Source organism: Sapajus apella, unplaced genomic scaffold, assembly GCF_009761245.1.
Source record: "Sapajus apella isolate SASKATOON/1434 unplaced genomic scaffold, GSC_monkey_1.0 scaffold30, whole genome shotgun sequence".
Classification (NCBI taxonomy): domain Eukaryota; kingdom Metazoa; phylum Chordata; class Mammalia; order Primates; family Cebidae; genus Sapajus; species Sapajus apella.
Genome location: NW_022436970.1, coordinates 19764625 through 19786309, shown reverse-complemented (window position 1 = coordinate 19786309; position 21685 = coordinate 19764625). Strand labels below are relative to the sequence as shown.

The 21685-nt window shown below is 39.2% G+C and overlaps 1 protein-coding gene across 6 annotated transcripts in view; it reads right to left on the bottom strand.

The window, feature by feature from the left end:
- Positions 1 to 21685, bottom strand: part of ZNF407 (zinc finger protein 407) — a 469977-nt gene that overhangs the window by 436348 nt on the left and 11944 nt on the right. Inside the window, exon 1 of one of the 6 annotated variants that reach the window (XM_032293889.1) lies at positions 166 to 714. The exons of the other annotated variants lie outside the window; for them this stretch is intronic. The gene's annotated coding sequence lies outside the window, so the exon portion shown is untranslated. Of the gene's footprint in view, positions 1 to 165; positions 715 to 21685 lie in introns of those variants that run through there. 6 annotated transcript variants of the gene reach the window in all.

Sequence of the window (21685 nt, the reverse complement as noted above, 5' to 3'; positions counted from 1 at the left end):
GTATTAGTCCAAAACTAGATGAAAAAGTATCATACAATTAGCCTCAATGAAATGCCCTTTATACTGAGATGAATTTGATCACATGTCTAAAGTCTTTTATTAAGAAATCTGAAGTAGGATTTTAGGAACACCACTTTACCCTATAGCTGACTCTGGAAGAAATACCTGGTATCTTTGATAGAAAAAGTGATTTCTCGACAAACTCCCATATTTTCAATTCTCTGTACCAGTATACCTCAATTGACTGCTCTTTAAAAAAAAACACACACACAGAGAAGCTCCCCTTTTAAAATACGTTTCAATGAGCTCCTACTCTGTAAAACATATGAAAACAAAACTGCTGTGATTCAAGTCTAGAAGTGAGGCCTTTCCCTCCTTATTTCCCAAAAGGAGCCCAAGTCCTATATAAAAGAAACATAATTTTAAAACAGCTGTTTCATCCTTTTCTCCGAAAGCAAAGAGCTTTGCCAAACATATTCCAATGAACAACATGTATAATCTCATTACATATCACCATTCATGCTCAAGCTCTTTCACCAATGAAAAGCCACTTCTGGTCCAGCTGTCAATCATTAATTTCCTCATCTAACAGGCATTTTATATTGTCTGAAGGTTAATGGCAAAGGGAAATGTCAGTGGTAGAGTAGAATTAATGGAGTAAATTTTGAGGAAAAAAGAAGAATTTTATTGAATAAAATGCCTTGAAATCAATAATATTGATTTTATTTTTCATTATGCTATTTAATTCAATTAAAACATATCATTTTCCATTTACTTTACAGCATGATTGGAATTTTCAGCCAAATGCCGTCTGATTTCATGTTAATAAAAAGACATCAACATTTTATAGTCTCAAAGCTAATGACAACTATTTTAAACTATTTTAGCTATTTACTCCATAACATTGACAAATCAAATGAAGGCTATTACTTTGATTCAGCTAAAATTAGGGAACAAAAATATACTTACAATGTAAGACACCAAAAGTATTAACAATAAGAGAAAAAAATAACTGGACTTCATCAAAATTAAAAACTTCAAAAAACACTGTTTCAAAGGTCGCAACCAAGAAAGTAAAAAGAAAGCCCACAGAATGGGAACACATTTCTGCAAATCAGATATCTGATAAGGGACTTGCATCTAGAATATATTCTAAAAACTTTTGTAACTCAATAATAGATCAACTCAAAAATAAGCAAAGATTATGAAATATATTTCTTCATAGAAAATACATACAATTCTATGTATATGAAAACATACTCTACATTAGTAGTCACTAAAGAAATGCAAAACAAACCCACAAGGAGACACCACTTCAAACTCACCAAGATAGCTATACTCAAAAAATCAGTTAACAAGTGCTGGCAAGAATGTGGAACAAGTGGGACCCTCATAACACCGCTAATGGGAATGAGAAATGGGGCAGCCACTTTGGAAAACAGTCTGCCAGTTCTTTAAACAATTAAACATGGTGCCAGCATGTAGCCCAGTCATTCTACTCCTAGGTATACACCCAAGAGAGACGAAAATACATATCCAACCAAAAACTTGTACACAAATGCTGATGGCAAGGGTTATTCATAAGAGCCAAAAGGTGGAAACAATCCAAATGTTTATTAATGGATGAATGAATCGAGAAAATGTGATATCCGTGCAATGAAATAGTATTCAGTCATAATAAGAATGAAGTATTAGCCAGGCACAGTGGCTCATGCCCATAATCCCAATGCTTTTGGAGGCCCAGGAGGGAGGATAGCTTGGGTCCAGTAGTTTGACACCCGCCTGGGCAACATAGCAAGACCCCAACTCTACAAAAAATAAAAAATAATAAAGATTAGTGGCAAGTGCCTATGGTCCTAACTCTGGAGCTGAAGCAGGAGGATTCTTGAGCCCAGGGGTTCAAGGCTGCATTGAGCTATGATCGCACCACTGCACTCCTGCCTGGGTGACAGAGACCTTGTCTCTAAAAATACAATACAAATAAAATTTCAAATGAAGCACTAATACATGCCACAATGTGGATGGCCTTAAAAACATTATCAAGTGAAGACCACATAGTATATAGATTCCTTTTTATATGAAATGTCTAGAATACAGAAATCTATACAGACAGAAAAATAAATAGCCCTTGGTTTCTCAGGGCTGTAGGTAGGCAGGTAGAATGGAGGGTGACAGCTAAAGGGTAAGGGGTTTCTTTTTGAGGTGATAACGGTGTTTTAAAATGTATTGTGGTGATAGTCGCACACATCCATCAATAGATAATAATACTAAAATCCACTGAACTTAAAATATCTCAATAAAGCTGTTAAAAATATGTAAATTATCAAATATCATCTATAACATACAAATATTTGAAAAACCATAGAAAGATAAATATACATAGTTTTATTGCATTTATAAGATATTCGACATTAGTTCAAATACATTCCTTCAGAATAGGTTCCAGAAATTATAAATTATATAACAGTAGGTGTTTTAGGTGAAAAAGCATCTCTGGTCAAAGAAGTTTAGAAAACTCGTTTATTAGCCAGCTGTGGTGGTGTGAGCCTGTAGCCCCAGCTACTCGGGAGTCTGAGGTGGGAAACCTGCTTGTGCTTTAGAGTTTGAGGCTGCAATGAGTTACAACAGAACCACTGCACTCCAGCCTGGGCAATAGAGAGAGAGCCTGTCTCAAAAGAAAGGAAAGGAAAAGGAAGGGGGAGGGGGAAGGGGAGGGGGAGGGCGGAAGGGGGGAAGGGGGGAAGGGAGAAAGGGAGGAAGCGGGAAAGGGAAAGGGAAAGGGAAAGGGAACAAACATTACTTTACCGCAGGATTTCTCAGTACATAGGCGTTTCCCAACGTTATTTGATTACAGAACCCTTTGTTTATAAGGAATCAAGAGAATGGTATTGCAAAGGATCCTTAGGAAATGCTCTTTTGGCTGGACACAGTGGCTCATGCCTATAATCCCAGCACTTTGGAAGGCCAAGGTGGGCAGATCACTTGAGCCTGGGAATTGGAGACCAGCCAGGGCAACATGGCGAATCCCTATCTCTAATTAAAAAAAAAAAAGAAAACAAACAAACAAAAGAACAGAAAATGCTCTTTTCTATAAAGCATTGATTTTCTATTCGACATTTGAAATTGACAAGTAAAGGGAGGAAAGGAAGTAAGAAAGAATCATGCACCCATTTCAACACCTTCACTTAGTGCCTACAGTATGCCAAATGTTCTTGCTTGTAGATGCTGGAAGCACAGCAAACACCACCCAAAATCATAGTCCTGTGAGAGCTTACAATGTAACAGATAAGACGATAAGACCACACATTGCTTAAAACAGATAAATTGTCCAACAAACCAGGCAGCTGCTTCTGGTCAAGATCAAGTCACAGGGGCTGGATTTACTCATATGCCTCAAGCAACTAAAAAAAAGTAAATAAAACCTACAAAGCAACAGTGCAAGAAAGCTGACATCAGACACCAAAGGACAGTCATTCCTGAGACAAACACACCTGGTGAGCCCGGCTTACTGCCTGAGAAAGTACATAGACCATAGCACAAGGAGGGGTGTTGTAAGTTGAGGGCAAAATAAAGAAGAAGAGAAAGGTGCAGAGAAAAAGAGGCCCAGAGATCTGCAGAGGTGACCTCCCAGGAATCCCTATCAAGATACAGAGCCCTGGGCTGGGGCATGGTGGCTCACGCCTGTAATCCCAGCACTTTGGGAGGCTGGGACAGGTGGATCACAACCATGCTGGCCAACATGATGAAACCCTGTCTCTACCAAAAATACAAAAATTAGCTGGGTGTGGTGGTGCACACTTGTAGTCCCAGCTACTCAGGAGGCTGAGCAGGAAAACTGCTTGACCCCGAGAGGTGGCGGTCGCAGTGAGCTGTGATGGCGCTGCTGCACTCCAGCCTGGCGACAGAGCGCGGCTCCATCTAAAAAAAAAGAAAAGAAGGCCGGGCGCGGTGGCTCAAGCTTGTAATCCCAGCACTTTGGGAGGCCAAGGCGGGTGGATCATGAGGTCAAGAGATCGAGACTATCCTGGCCAACATGGTGAAACCCCGTCTCTACTAAAAATACAAAAAATTAGCTGGGCATGGTGGTGCGTGCTTGTAATCCCAGCTACTCAGGAGGCTGACGCAGGAGAATTGCCTGAACCCAGGAGGCGGCGGTTGCGGTGAGCCAAGATCGCGCCATTGCACTCCAGCCTGGGTAACATGAGTGAAACTCTGTCTCAAAAAAAAAAAAAAAAAAAAAGAAAAGAAAAAGATACAAAGCGCTGCTATCCTTCCAGCAAGATGCCTCATGCCCCTTCACACCAACCCACCACCACACAACCAATGTTCAGAATCCTTCCACAATAGATGAGTTTTGCCTGGTCTAGTAAAATGGAACCACGCAATTATGCTCTGTGGCGGAAGAGAGGTCTGGCTTCTTTGGCTCAGCCTGACGCTTTTGCTGCATGTGTCAGTAGTATGTTCCATTTCACTGCTGGGTAGGAGTACTCAATAGATGCACCACAATTCTGCTGACAAGACATTAGAGCTGTTTCTTTTTGTTGCTATTACAAGAAAGTTGACAAGTATTCTTAGTTCAACAAATATGTACTGAGCACCTACCAAATGAAAGGGACTGTGGTGACACGAACGCACTCATGCACTGGGAGCCACATGACACACACCAGTGACCTCAATACAAGGCCACACACGAACATGTGTACAATACAAACTAAGATCTACAGCAGTATACATGAGCAAGAATATTCACGTGTTTTTACAAACATATTTTTTCATTCTTTTGTGTACATATCAAGGAGTGGTACTGCTGGGTTACAGGGTAGATGGAGGTCCAACTTTATGAGAAACTGCCTGACTGACTTTCAAAGCATTGCCACCAGCGATTTATAAAAATTCTGTTGGACCCACACCCTCACCAACATTTGATATCAGTCTTTTAAGTTTTAGTCACTCTAGTGCATATGGTTTTAATCTCCATTTCTCTGATGGCTAGTGATTGCACTGAATACTTTTTAATGTGCTTTGTTAGTCTTTTGGCTGTTTCTTAATGTGGTTGTCTTATTGTTGAGCTGCTTATGTATTCTGGGTATAAATCCTTTGTTAGATATATGTTTAACAAACATTTTCTCCCTTTTCATTTGATTAATGGTGTCTTTGATAAACAGAAGTGTTAAATTCTGATGAAATCAATGCTTTTTGTGTTATGGTTATTTATGTGTCTCGTTTATTTTCTGTCTCTCCATGCTAGACTGTAAAGGCATGATTTATTTTATCCAGCCATATATCCCAAGAGTCTAGAACAGTTCCAAACACTTGTAAGGTACTAGAATGAATGAATGCCTCATTGTGATATAAGAAATATCTAATATCTAAGTATTTACAGATGAAATAAAAAATGCCTGCAATACACTTTAAAATAGTCCAGGAGAGAGGCATAGTGAAGTTATATAATAATGATTAAAGCTGAGTGACAAGCACATGGGGATTCATTATATTATTCTGTCAACTTTTGTATATGTCTATGTCTATATATATAATGTTTAAAAATATCTGTAACACAAGTTCTGCTTAAAAACATTCTAATGCTTAGTTTAAAACAGCAGGAATTCCCTTTCAATGCCCAGTCTAACCACTTCTTCGTCTGCAAACACTGCTGCAATACACAACTGTCCCTTTCACTAGGCACCAGCAGGAGTTCCATCTTCCAAATACATGAAGAGACACGACACCACATTCCTTAGGGAAGACACACACACACACACACACACACACACACACACACACACACTCTCTCTCTCTCTCTCTCTCTCTCTGTCTCTCTCTTTCTCTTGCTTGGAGTGCACATTCTGTTGACAGCATCTCTCTCTCTCTCTCTCTTGCTTGGAGTGAACATTCTGTTGACAGCATCTGACTCATATTTTTACAGACAAAAGAATGACAACCACATGAATGCACAGAAGCAAAATAATGAGATCCTTAATCTTCTAAACAATGGTTCCAAGAATTCTAAAACAAAAGGAAAAAAGTTTCTACATGTTATTTCACAATTGAATTTCTATATTAATAAAATAACCAAACATCTCGCCATATCAAGAAATAACAATAAACATTCAACAAATAAATACTGAATGCCTACCACATGAAAGGAACTGTAGTGATACAAATGCACTCATGCACTAGGATAATATTCTGTGGGAGCCACGTGACACACACCAATGACCTCATATAAGGTCATACATGATCACGTGTACGACACAAATCAAAATCTACAGCAGTATACATGAGCAAGGAATCATACTTCCAAGCACAATATTTAACTCAGACAGCAAAAGTATCCTTTGAGCCTAACGCTGAGGAAACCAAAACCTTTCTTCTGTTGAGGGGGCATGCAGGAACAGTTAAACATCTCAAGGAGAAGACAGCGATTGGGCAAAGCCCTAAAACACAAGCCAAGAGCACGTAAGAAAGCTCTCAGCCATCCAAAGGGCCACAGCACTGGCTTTCTAACACTGACTAACTTAGAAAACTGGCAGCTGGTCGACCAGGCCCAGCTCACAGAAGGCTCCATATTACGAGCTGGATTTTATTCAATGGTGCCAGTGGGGAGTCACTGAGACACAGTACTGCTTTAGGAAGATTAAATTTTCAAAATGCAAGACATACGAAGGCAGAGACAGTCAGTCTAAAGGCAGAAAGAGCTCACTGTAAGAATTTAAGTTATACAGTCCAGACCTAGAATGACGTCAGTAAGCAGGGATGCAGAATGGTTTAACAGTATCTCAGAGTCATCCAGAAGGGATTCAGCAGGTGAGAAAGTTTATGCTGATGTAAAAATTGTTTTTAACTCACTGGGAAAGGTTACTAGAACAAGTGGCATATTACCAACGGAGCTGGAAAGGGTCTTTTTTTTAAAAAAAGAATTCAAAAATCATCCAATTGAGACAGTTTAAGGGCTCATTTTTCTGAGGCAGATTTCATGTCATTCACTCAACAAACATACCATGAACCAGAAAGCCCCTCTGATTCTCTCCAGAACAAAGTGAAAACAGGCAGGTACCTCGCTGCTAGCTCTCAGAGGAAGGCGTGATCTTCCTTTCCCTCTCTAAGTACCAGTGCTTGTAAACCAGTGGAGAAGTAGAATGAGCCTCAGATTTCTTCCCACAGTAACGTTTCAAGATTGAGAAGACCTAGCAAGTATCTAGGCTAAAATAATGGGATTTGTTATTAAAGCCAGTTTTCTTACAGCGTTACGTTCCCTATTCAATCATCAATTCCCATTCAACATCCCTCTTCACTGTGCCACCAATATTCCCCAAGTATCCATCTTACCCAAACACTCAAGCTGTTGTTCCTTGACTATAAACTTAAGTGACATGTAGCTTTAAGATCTTCATTTTTACCTATAAATTATTAATTCACCCAGAAATCATCACAAAAGAAATCCATGCTTAGACTGAAATTGTTCTCTGCCTATGAAGAAAAGAAAATGTTTCAAGAAAGAATTCCAAATACTTTTTGAGAACAATAATAAAACAAATCAAGCACAGCCTTCTGATGACACCTGCTGGCCGCTTCGCACAGGACTTTTCTTTCTGCGTATTAAAGAAGGTATTCTGGGAAGAATTTGAGAATCAATTATTTCAGTCAAATGAAACCATTTCCTATGCTAGGGCAGCATGCATGACATTTTTCCCCTCATTTTTGTCCTTTTGTTCCACTTTTCACCCATTTTGATCTCTCTTCACTTCTCTCTGTGCCTTTCTTCTTCCTAAGGAGTATCCATGAAGTGAGCTGCACCTCTGGCTCTGGAACTCTCTCTCATGTGCACACACTCACACTCACACGCATGCCCACTCATACTCGCACTCACACATGCAGTCACACACACGCACGCACTCACACTCAAACACGCAATCTCACTCACATGCACTCACACTCAACAGGCATCACACACTCACATCCACACTCACACATTCACAGACAGACACACACGGACTCACATTCACATGTACACACATGCACTCACACATACACTCACATATTCACAGACACTGACAGACACATGGACACATTCACACTAATACACACATTCACACTGACATGCACTCAGATACACATGCACTCACACACTGATACAGATACAGATCTGCACTCACACATGCGCTTAGTCACACATATACATATGCACACACACATGCACTCGCACATTCACAGACTCACATTCACACTGAGACACGCACTGAGATACATACACACTGACACATAGACACAGATATATATATATATATGAGAGTATCTGTGAATGCACTCACACACATTCACAGATACTAACATTCACACATTCAGACACTAAAACACTCAGACACTCACAGGATTCACACACCCACACCCTCAGATTCACATTCACAGATACACCCTCACACGTACTCACACACATCAGATATAGTCACAAATTCAGACACACACTGACACAACGACACACTACTCACACTCACTGACACACATACATGCATTCACAGATACTCTTACACACACAGACAAACACCGCTATGATGATACCATAAAGAACCCATCCTCAACCAGGCACAGTGGCTCACGCCTGTAATCCCAGCACTTTGGGAGGCTGAGGCAGGCAGATTACTTTAAGTCAGGAGTTCGAGACCAGCCTGTCCAACATGGAGAAACCTCATCTCTACTAAAAATGCAAAAATTAGCTGGGCGTAGTGGCAGATGCCTGTAATCCCTGCTACTCAAGAGGCTGAGGCAGGAGAATCGCTTGAACCCGGGAGGCGGAGGTTGCAGTGAGCTGAGATCGCGCCATTGCACTCCAATCTGGACAACAGAGCGAGACTCCGTCTCAAAAAAAAAACAAAAAACAAATAATCTCCCATCCTGCCCCATCTCACCCTTCGCTCTTCCTAGATTCACCCACATTCATCATGCAGGCAGTGTGGCTTTGTCACCAGGCCCACAGTGATTTCACTGAGGGTACGTGTAACAGGGCATGTGTGCATACAGACACATTTGAAAACCCCTTAGTGGTCTTTTGTTCTTTCTCTTTGGGGAGTCCAAAAAAAGGACAAACCCCAGAAGTGATGACTGCCTTCCAGCAGGGATTCTCTGCTCCTCACAGGGCAAGGCTGGACAGATAGGGCTGCCCACAAGCTCCCTGTGAGCTGCAAGGGCAACAGCTGGGCAAGGTCAGAGTCAATGGAAACTGGTGGACCACTCACATCTCCTTCATCTATCACTTCAGCTGACTTCCTGTTGAAAATGTGTCTTACCCTTATAGTATTACCTTATTTAATAAAGAGCCACCAAGTCCATGCATAAAGTCAGCTTAATATTAACTGTAGTTAAGAAATCCCATGTGTACAATCTGAGGGTAACTAAACGGCGTGTACTCCAACCTCTCCTCACCATTCTCCTCCCAGCAGAAACGTCACTCTATAACAGAGATCACAAAATCAAGTATCTCACCCCACAAAGGAAAAAAAAAAACTACTCTTCCATGAAAATGTACAACTGCAAGTTGTGCAACCTCATCTATGAGAAGAGAGTACACAACACCTAAAAACCCATTGACTAGATAACACCAGAGGCAATTTTACCACACGTGGATGTGTAATAGGGTCTGGCTTCTTCTCAACAGGACTAACACATAAACACTGGGGTCCAGGAAACCCACCTCCTCACAGTCCTGAGAACAGGCTAGAGTACATTCCTAACTTACACATTTGAAAAGTTGTTCATTTTTCTACCCAAGAAAATGCCTTCGGGTAGTTTAAAATGAGTTCTCTGAATTCCCTTTAAAGGGTGGAGCCCAATTCCCTTCTTCTTGAGTGTGGACCTGTTTGTAAGGGACAGAAAATAGTGGAAGTGAGGGTGTTCCATGCTGGAGACGAAGTCCCAAGAGGCCCTGTGCTTCCTGCATGCCCTCCCCTAGGGTCAGTCTGTCCAGTGCAAGCCAGTACACCATGTAGCAAGGACGGGTGAGCAGCTGTGGGGAGGCCCACGGGGCGAGGAAATGAGGCCTCTGACTCAGAGCCAGTAAGGAGCAGGGACTCCTGCCAATAGCAAGAGGGAAGTGAGCCCTCTCGGTAGCACATCCTCCAGCTCAAGAGAAGCCTTCAGAGGACAGCAGCCCCTACAACATCCTACCTGCAGCCATGGACAGACCTGGAGCCAGAAGCACCCAGACAAGCCCACTCTCAAACTCCTCACCCACAGACACTGACAGATGGCAAAAGCTGCTTCTTTAAGCAACTATGTTTTGGCCAAATTGGTTACGTAGTGACAGGTAACTCCTAAAGGACCCTTCTCTCTCCTTTCTATCTGTCAAAGATATGGCTCAGGTTCATGTCCCCTTTGTATATTTTTTACATATATCTCCTTTCCCATTCGCTTCAACCCTTAACCAGAATTTCCTGCACTAGTACAATAGTATTAAGGCACACAGGAGGATGTCAAGAAATTTTAACTGAAAGATTGATATGAAATTCATATTAGAGGCTGAATTGCTTTCGAACAATTTTAAAACTTTAACAAAATGACATTTATATTTGTATCTCTCCCACTACCAAAATCAGATTTGATCCAGTTTTCAATAAAAAAGTGATACAAGAAAAATCAAGATTAATTAAAGAGCTAACTAATACAGTCAACAGGCAGAAGTGGGGATGGTTACGGGGTACCAAAACAGGTGGGGAAGAATAAGAACTAGTATTTGATAGCACAACAGGGTGACTATAGTCAGTAATCATTTAATTCCACATTTTAAAATAACTTTATAATTGGATTCTTTGTAACACAAAGTATAGATGATTGAAGCAATGGATACCCCATTTTACATGATGTAGTTATTACTCATTGCATGCCTGTACCAAAACATCTCGTATACGCCATAAATATACACGCCTACTATGTACCCACAAAAATTAAACATTAAAAAAATGAGATATGGCAGAGTGAGCTTTAAATTTAGATTTCTATGGAAATAGGGGGAATACCTTAACATTTCCTGAAAAATCTGATCAATTTGGATGGAGGTATTTGTCAAACAGGCCCCTAGAAACTCCTTGGCAAGGGGCCTGCCTTGGAAGTAACTAATCATGTATTTCTTCCCAGCTTGGCTCAGACATCTTAGCAGCCTACAATTCTCATAGCCATAGCCCCAAACCTGCATAGTACACACATGTAGGGCCACAGGTCATCACAGTCGAATGAGTCACAATCCTCTGGCCGGTTAGGCTACATAAGTCTCACACCTTCACCTGGCAGGAGGCCTTTAAGCTCAGGGGCCTCTGTTCATGGGATGTGGACCTGAGCAAATCCCACCTCCAAAGTATCCTGCATGCCACATTGAACTTGACCCTAGAAAGAACTTTCTCCAGCCAGAGTCCAAGGGTACCTTGAAGGCAAAGAGGCTAGAACTACATGCTCCCACGCCCAGGTGGTCAGGATACAGTAAAATTCTCACTCAAGTCAGAGTAGAATATTGTTTGTATTCCAGAGGACACACATGTTGTATATCAAATATCCAATTCAATTTTGCCTACAAGTTGTTGAAATATTTCCTTAATGCTCAAAATGAGAGCTAAGACAATCACTAAAAAACCATACTGACGGGGATCAAAGCGTAGCGACCAAAACAGAATAGGCAGACCACCATTTCTTTCATTATCAAAGATTTCCACCTATCCAGCACTCTTCATGCTGATGTGCTACCAGCTTTATAAAGCAGCAAATCAAATTTGGCCTGCAAATCTCTTTTTTAAAACTTTCCTATATTTCAAGCACTATTTTCCAAATATACTAAATTGATCCAGTAATAAAATTAATTGTATGACAACCTTATATCAGCCATCTCTGACAAATGTATCTTTTGTAGTCAGAGATATTTATCCAAAAAAAACTGAAATTTAATATCTCTCCACTCAAAAAGTATTTTTAAAACCAGTGTTTTGTTGGCATTTCCATCTAATTTTTTTTTTTTTTTAATTATTAGGACAGAAAAACAGGGAACAAGAGAAAGGAATGGCAACTCTATGAGTTAAGCAGAAAGTGAAAAAAGTCAATGCCATTAGAAGCAGACCCTCGGATCGTTTGTATCTTACGCCATTTGAAAAAGGTTGTTTTATTATCAACGTAACCAATCACAATGAAACCATCTCGTCCAACTAAAGACATTATAATGAATTTTCTTTACAGCTACAGAGAAATGGGATTTGCTGTTTCACATCAAATAGAACAGGCTGTATAAATTCTTCTTCCTATTTATTGTAAAATATAATTTCATCTATAAAATCAGTCATGAAATATTAAAACTGAAACAACAGAATTTATATCCTTTACTTAATTTAGTTTAAACGGTCTATTCACTAAAAAAGGTAGGGGAAGGTGACATGTGATAGGGCCCCTCCTTTCTCATTAAGTGTTTCCATTAGACCCTTTATTTTCAAGAATTTATAAAGCGGCCATAAAAAAAAATTCCAAGATAAAAGTTAGTATATGTTCCTTAAATTTTCCTTTCATCTTTTTCAAAAGACAAGAGAATAAAGCATATAACATATGAATGTCAAGGAAAGCAAAGAGAATTAGGAGGATAAAATTAAAGAAACAAATAATAAATTTACAGCAAAAACGTTTAACACTTTTGAGAAAGAACATTAAGCTTTGGTAAGGAGGCCATGGCTTTCATTCCAACTGTACCAATAATAAGCTGTAGGACACAGGGCAACTCAGAGAACTTGGCTGAGCCTCAGTTTCCTAGTTTGTCCAGTGAGAAAGAGGAACTAAGATTCCTCAATTCGACAAGAAAATATCTTCCCAATATTAAGGAGTTGTTGAATACTCAAAAAGTAGAAAAAAGTATCTGAATAATGGATTTGGTTTTTGTTCCAGGAAATACCGGAAAAAAAATAGTATTTCCAAAATGTAAATCTGGGGAAAATAAACCACTGCTCTTGCTTAGATTCACCAGGTCCATGAGAAGAAATGGAATACAATGGCTAATCAAAGAACTACAGGGGATAAAAGACAAAAGCTACTAATTTTGGACAAAATCTGAAAAGTACAGTAATTCTAAAGTCAATAAGCTAACATATGATATAAAAACTATCAAGCCTTAAGATGTATGGAACATAAATTATTAGCTATCAAGGATCTGAGTTTTAAATACATTTAGAAAAGAGAAAAACTTTAGTATTACATTTTTTAATGGATATGGTTCTATCCAAGTCCATTTGTATAATAAGGTTAATAGTTTTTTCCTCTCCATGGTAAAATTGTAAGTAATCTTTTTCTCCTCTTCTTGGCACTTTTCTATACTTTCCAAAATATATTACTTTGGGGGGAAGAGGTGACTGAATGGGAAGCTTTAAAAAAATTCTCTACACATTATTGAAGTAATAAAAATAATGACTACTCTCAATTAAAAAAAAAAAAAAAAAAAAAAGCAAGTCCTTAGATGGAAATACATTTATGACTAAGGTCCTCAGACTAAACTCAGAAACAAAACTCCACAAATGAAAGTCAGAAGGTGACTTGCTCTAACAGTCAGAGATCCAGGGATCCAATTTGGTCAGTCATCTACACCAAGAAAGTTACCTTTGGTTCACTGGACCTCACATTAAATACTCAAGAATGGGCAACTGGGAAGTTGCAGGGAGGATGGCCAGTTAACAAGGAACACACCCAGCATGGAGATCTTGGTCTTTAATATTATTCCCCACTAAAAGCCCACTGGGAATTTCAATAAATGGCTGATTCCAGGGCTGGGGCAAGGTCGGCACAAAATAAGCTTGGAGTATCTAATGGCAGAAAGGGGGGAAATACTTTAAAGGAAAAAAAAAGATAACACAAATACATAGGACCAGCTTGACGGGGATTCCCACTGGCCAAATCTGGGACAATCTGAGCGCCCAAATAATGCAGTCCCATTAAATCATTACAAGTAGGAATGAATAAGCCCAGTTCAATGACTGAATGATAGGCAGCTGGAGGGATGGATGGAGAGATGAGACGGGAGAGAGGAGCAAAAGGATGGCTCTGTTTATAGAAGAAGGCTGGGGCCAACTGGTAAATATGGAGGGAGTGCTGGAGATAGAAAAGCATACTGGCAAAGACTGTATCTAGCAAGAATCATCAAGGGATGTTAAATCTAGGGAGGACGTTTTAGATTTGGAGCCAAATGCCTACACGGTGTTAAAGCATCTCCCCACAACCTGCTTATTAATTACATGGGAAAAACAAACTCAGTAACTGTCCAGTGGCTAAACTGGCACACGTTGCCTGCAGGATCAAAATCAACATCCTCAACGAAGGTCAGATGGACACAGTGTGTCTCCAGACGTGACCCCTTGAGAAGGGCACAACATCACCTATGCATTACTGCAGCCGACGAAACCTCCAGCTACTGAAGAGGAAACAGCAGACAACACAAAATGAGGAATGTGCGAGGAATGTATTGTTTAGAGAAGGCAAAAAAAAAAAAGGTGGAGAGGACTGTATTCTTCAAAAATGTCATAAAAGACAGAGAAAGGCTTTATAAAAACACATAAAGAAAGGCTTCATATAAAAGTATTCCAGATTAAAGAAGGCTAAAGATACACGAATTGCAATGCCTGTTTTCAGACTGGATCCTGTGCTGGCAGGAGGAAAATGCTATTAAGGACATCTTAGGCCAACTGACAAAAAGCACCAATGTAAATGTGTAAAACTGAAAATAGCACCAAAGTCATGTAAGAGAAAAATCCCTATTCTTAAAAGATGTAGACTGAGCGTTTATGGGTAAAGGGTCACAATGTATTTAAATTACTCTCAGTGGTTCAGGAGAAAAAGTAAAGTGTGTGGATGTGGATGCACGTGGTGGGGGAGACAGTGCGGACGTGAACAAGCAAGAGTGGGAGGAAACAGCAAAGCAAACGGGGAAACGCAACGGCAGGGGACTCAGGATGAAGGTTAACAGGTGTACCAGAAACACTTTCTAGTTTTATTTGTGCATTTTTTTAATAAATTTCAAATCGCTTCCAAATAAAAAGTGAAAAAAACAAAAACAATCAGAACGAGGGTAGACGGGTGGAGGGAATGGGCTGGCTTTGTACATATGACTGACAAAGACCTCTACAACATCTCTAGAAACTGTCAGAAGGGTCAGAAGAATATAAACCTCCCTAAAAGCAACAAAGTTTTTCTTAGACCTGACAAAAGCTTTACTCCACTTAACAGTTCTTAGTCCCCAAGAAGACTTCAAGGAATCCAAAAAGCTTTATCTTCAACTGAAGGTTTACTGAAAACTATACCCTTCCTAGTACAGCTTTGTCTCTGTACTAAGAAGTTTAACTCCTTTGCCATTTGAATCTGTCAATTCCTGTCCACTGTGGTGGACACCTGCCTTAAAACAGAGTCCTAAGTGTCACTAATACAAACAGAATGTTACATTTGAAAGGACTGCATGGGGTTTTTTCCATTACTGGCAAAACTGGTTAATGTATGCTGCATTCAACAGTATCAGTCATCGAGGAAAGGTAACTGTTCCTCTTGTTCCATTAAAATTTAAACAATTAAAACTATAACAGGGGCTGGGTGCAGTGACTCACACCTGTAATCCCAGCTACTTGGGGTGCTGAGGCAGGAGAATCACTTGAACCCGGGAGGCGGAGGTTGCAGTGAGCCAAGATCACACATTGCATTCCAGCCTAGGCAAGAGCAAAACTCCATTAAAAAAAAAAAAAAAGGCAGTCCTTTCCCCATTGCTGGCAACCTTTCACAGATGGCATCACAAGTCTTCAATTACTTATTTTCATACATGAACAGTGGAGTGGCTCGCTTCAGATTCCATGTCTAAGCAAATATTGCAGTCTACTAAAATGGCCTAACTCTGTAACAGTACTCTTCTACATTCTGAAGAACAGACAACAGAAATGTCAGATGGGAAGAAGGAAAACCACAGAAATGAATTTTCTTCAAAGCCATAATCTGCCATTCCTTTTAGATTTGGATACGCTGGCTAGAAGCAACCCAACAAGAATTTAATGCCCTATAATGTAACTGCTATAATATTTTAACTTTAAAATGGCTGAAACATGATAAAAGTGTTTATCTCATTCTTTAAAAGGCAGGTATTCCTCATCAGCAAACATTCTGCTTCAGTCTGTGATTTAGAGATCCAGGTTTCTTCCACCTTGAAGTCTTTGAGCTTTCTCATTCCTTGCATCCAGCTGACAGAAGAAAGTAAGCATGAAAGAGGCGGCTGGCTCATTGTTTCTTACAGCCTTGTAAGAAATGTGGAAGTGGTATCACTTCCAATCGTATCTGCTTAGCTGCAAGGGAGTCTGTAAAACATAACCTGGAATTGTGCAGAGGGAAGAAATGAAGTGGGTGGACGGCTAGCCATCTCTGCCACACATCACTCCAAAAGTTATCATGTTGCTTGTCATTCTGCCATTCATGAAGGCTTTTAGCCTGTACAAGACTTATGAAAACCTTTTTCTCAGAAATGCAACTGGAAAAGCATCCCTAGTGCTATTACTTCCACATTTGCAAAATAAGAGAATCACAGAAAATACCAATCATTTATAAATCTAGCTAATCATAAAAAATATGAAATCTCTAGGTCTTACCCATGAAAAGATTCTGATTAAGAAAGTCTGGGGCTGGGACAAAAATCTGTACTTTTTAAAAGAGTTCCCTGGATGATTCTGATGAACCAGATTTGGGAACAACTGGACTAAAATCTCTCCTAACTCTTCAAAAAAACGAATATCCACTTACTGCATATTTACCAGACATGGTGCTGAGGTGAAGAAAATGAGAAGGGAAAGAAGTGTGTGTGTACTGGGGGTAGGAAGCGATAAATGAATCAGGAAAAAGCATATATGCACTGTACTTAATAGGGCTATCACACAGGGACTCCAAAGACATTGACCTCCATCATCATTTGCCACATAAAATTATCCTGAATGGCACTTTTAGCAAACATAGCTCTGACCTACCACCTTGAAATCCTAGAGTGTTACAGTGAAATATAGTAAAACACCACCCATATTGAAAACCAGGTTTTGTACCCTGAAGATTCTTAATAAAAATCATTTGATCCCCTTTTTGGAAGCTGTAATTTCTACTCCCTATTCTTTCTAAGCTATTTTTAAAAGTACATTACTACCTTAGTTAAAATTATAATGGTTTTGAAATTATATTTTAAATTAACATGCACTCCTGTAACTGCTATTCCTCATTTTATAATTGATCCAATAATCATATATCAAATTCTGATCCACAATTCACGATCAGCAGAAATCACAAGTGAATTACACACTTCCAGTGAAGAAGTCTGTTGTTTGTTCTAGGTTTAAAACACTAAGTTTCCATTAAATTTAATAACTGAAAAGCATGCTGGGCTTTGGTTACATTTGATGATTAGACTGGCATTACTCCAACTGTGTTAATTCTTTTCCCTATTAGGCTTCTTATTACCTTGTTTTTCTTTAAAACAACTACGTGGGTTTGTTTAATGGGGGAAAAAACACAGCATATAAGGGAAAATTAAAGAGAAATATGAACATCAAACACACTGAAAAGCACTGAGAATTAAAATTGAGAGTTGCTAAATTTAGCAAAATGTAACTGAAACTACAAGAGCTGAAGTGCCTCAAATCTGTTTAAGAAGCCTATGTTCTATATTTTCCCATAAGGGATCTCCTAGAAATACCACATGTGTATGAAATGCAGGCATCCTTGCCACAGAAGTCTCACAGGCTGTCAACTTCCTAGTGAGGTGCCGATTCTACTAGAAAGTATGACATTATATAACTACAAATACTTGACGGTTCTCATGGTTTGGATAATTTCAGCAGTCAATATCAAAGAAAAATAGTAGTACTATTTGGATCCACAGGACAGGTAATTTCACTCCTAGAGTCATCTTTTTATTTTTCCTATACTTGTTAATTTTAAAGAGTGACCATAATATGATGGCTTAGGATAAGGTTTACAGTAGAAGCAACCTTGATTTAAGAAAAGTCCCATAATATAAGATAAATATGACAAAACAAAGTTATAAAAGGCTAGGAAAAAAAGGCAAATGTTGATTCCCCAAATGTGCCCCTCCTTATTAGCAAGAATTGCGTAAGTGACTAAGTATGATTTCCAGAACCCTATGGGATGTGAACTGAAAGATGCACTCCTTAGAAGTCACTTAGACTCAATATTCAAGAACTAAAATCAAAATGCGATTAATTACTTTTTATACTTTAGGGACTAGTAATCTCCTAGAATGACAAAGTCATGTATACTGGTTTAAAAAAAAACCTACTAAGAATTTTTTTTCAAAAAAGGAAGTAAATAAACCTTTTACCAGTCTTCTTTCACACTCCATTTATATCACGATTTTTGTTTTCTGCCCTTCGGTTCTCTCAGACTACTGTTTTTGCCTATACTTGTCTTCTTCCTCTGACCCTGCATGGCAGGGATTCAGAGTCAGGCTCCCTCTGTGCCTGATCACCCTGTGCCCATGGACAAGGGACCTCTTCTACAAAGCAAGAATAACACCTTCAATAACACTTTTAATAACTCCCACCCCACAGAGTCATGGCAAGATGCAATCTTATTTTATTTAATGGCAGATAAACTCAGCATGTCGCATGCTCAGATCAGTGGCTGGCACACACTAGATGCTCAGTAAGTATTAACGACAATTATCATTGAATCCAGTCTTCTTTTTCATATCTCTACTCCTGAAAGTCTTTACAGGAGGTGAACTGAAGAGTTAAGTTCTCTTCACCTCCACCACCTTTCTCATACAAACTGAAACGTCTCTATGTAGATAGAGCATGCAAAATTAAAAATCATAAACGTTTTTTATGATTTTGTTTTTGAGATATTTGGTATATACAAGAAACTACTTTTAATATGTGTAAAGTTGTTATGCAAAACATAACAAAATCCTGAGTGCAGATAACAGTTTAAGAAAAACAAATTATCTTTAATAACTTGACCCTCCGTGTTCCTGTATCACCTTCCTTCTTACAGTTATCCACTTACAGTTACACACACAGAACTTGAGTCCTGTTTGTATCATTTACCTGCTTTTCCTTATTACTTTATCCTATCTGTATTTCTAACAATCTACAATTTTGTTTTTGCATGTTTCTAAACTTTTAAAAAGGGAAAGAACTGTGCATTCTTCTACAAGTAGCTTTTTTCCACTTGAGATTATGTTCCAGCTGCGTATTATCCTTGGTGATGAATGCAGCTAACATTCACTCAATCTCAGTACTGTACAGGACTTCACTATAGGAATACGACACAATGCCGGCATCTGTTCTTCTCTGATGGACATTGCTCCCAGTCTTTCCTTTTACAAAGAGTGTGACTGTGGGCATCCTTGCACATGTCTCCAGGCACTCATGTGCATGAGTTTCTCTAGGGTAACAGTTTTCCCATTTCAGCATCGCATTCCCTAGAGGGCTTGACATTCAGAAACCTGGCCCATCCTCAAAGCTGCTGATTCAGTAGGTCCACAGCAGAGCCCCCAAACTGCATTTCAAATCAGTTTCCAAATGATGCTGTGAAACAATTCCAAAACCACAGCTCCAAGATAAAGGCTGAATGGAATTAATGGGTCGAAGGATACATGTATCTCAACTTTACCAGACACTCTCAAGAGCTGCGTATCACTTTCCCACCAGCTTTCTATAAGCATTCCAGTTGTTTTCTGTCCTCCCAACAATACTGTCAGACAATCTTTACACTGTTAACAATCTAAGGTGTAAGAAACTACATACTTTTTGGTCCTAATTTGCATTTCCCCAATTAGTAATGAAGTTGAGCATTTCTGCATTCAAATTCCTCTTCTGTGAAATGCCTATTTGTCCCCTTTTCTGTTGTTCATACTGATTTGTAGTCACCTTCTGGATACTAACCTTTTATCAGTAATATGTACTGAGTATGTCTATTCTCCCTGTGACCTGTCCACTTTCTTGATGATTTTTCTTAACAAACAAAAGCTATCAAAATTGTCAAACACATTGATCTTTTCCTTTATGGTCTGCACCCTCTGTGATCTTTTTAAGACCCTCTTTCCTAAACCAGTCATACGACTACTGTCCTGGGTTGCCTTCTGAAAGTTTCATAGTTTGCCTTCTATATTTAAGCCTTTAATTGACCTGCAGTTGACTTTTATGAGTAATGTGAATTAAAAACATATCCCACCCTCAGGAAGTTTCCTGTTTGGTACAGACCACATACAACTTTACAGAGGATACAAAAAGTGATAGAATATTGACTAGGTGTTAACCATTACCTTATTGAGGTTTATTCTGCTCTCTCATTGAGACAAACAAAAAGTTGGAAAATTTCATATTAACATTTGGAAGGTTATTTGCAAACTGTAGTCAGACTATGATCCCCACTCACTACACTCCAGGAAGAAACCTTAAAAATGTCCCAAAATATTTAAGTCTTATTCTAAAAAACTAAAGAGTTAAGCATTGGGAAAGCACAGGAAAATGAACATCTTCAAATCGTACTGGTTGGATAATTACCTATCTGGAGGGTAATCTGCTTGCACACACATGCACGAGAAACAGAAAAAGAGAGAAAAGGGGAGAGGGGATCTGTGTGTTTCAGGATGTTCACCATGAACTGTAGAAAAAAACTGGAAACAACCTAGTATCAACAATGGGGGACAGGTAAAAGTAAAGCTAATGTGGCAATCCATCTACTTGAATACTGTTCGATTACACAGCTCCACATTCATGTGAAAAGACGTTCACAAAATTCTGGTAACTTGCAAAAGCAGCCAACAGAATGCATTCATTTATTCATCAAATATTTATGAGTGCCTTGTGTGTTGCAAGTCCCAAGCAAGTCACTGGTAAACAAAAAGAGATTTGTTCCCTGCCTCCAAGAAGCTTACAACTCTGGGAAGGAAACATCCAATGTGTTTCTTCCAATGTGCCCCAGTTGGGACAATAAAAAAATATGTTTTGAGAACAAAGACAATTTATATGCAAACATACATAATATATACAGCAATGCCATCCACATGATCTACAAAGAAAACACATCTACCCAGTTCTATAAGCCACCGATACTTAGAGCAACTACCTAGTGATGAACTAAAACACAGTTATGCACCACCTAATGATATTTCGGTCAACAATGGACCACACACATGATGATGGTTCCATGTCACTATAATGGAGCTGAAACATTCCTATTGCCTAGTGACATCATTTAGTTGTGGTAATGTATTAGCACAACACATTTCTCACGTTTGTGGTAATGCTGGTGTAAGCAAACCTACTACACTGCCAGTCATATAAAAGTGTAATCTCCTAGGCCTTCACATTCTCTCGTCACTCACTCACTGAATCATCCATAGCAACTTCCAGTCCCACAAGCTCCATCATGGTAAGTGCTCTACACAAGTATACCATTTTTTAACTTTTATACTATATTTTTGCTGCACCTTTTCTATATTTGGATAGACTTAAATACACAAAACACTTACAATTGGGTTACAATTGCCTACAGCATTCAGTTCATTAACATGCTATATGGGTTTGTTGCCTAGGAGCAATAGTCCACACCATATAGCCCAGCTGTGGAGTAGGCTGCACCATCTGGGTCTGTATACTCTGTGACATTCACACAACAATGAAATCACCTAGTGAGGCATTTC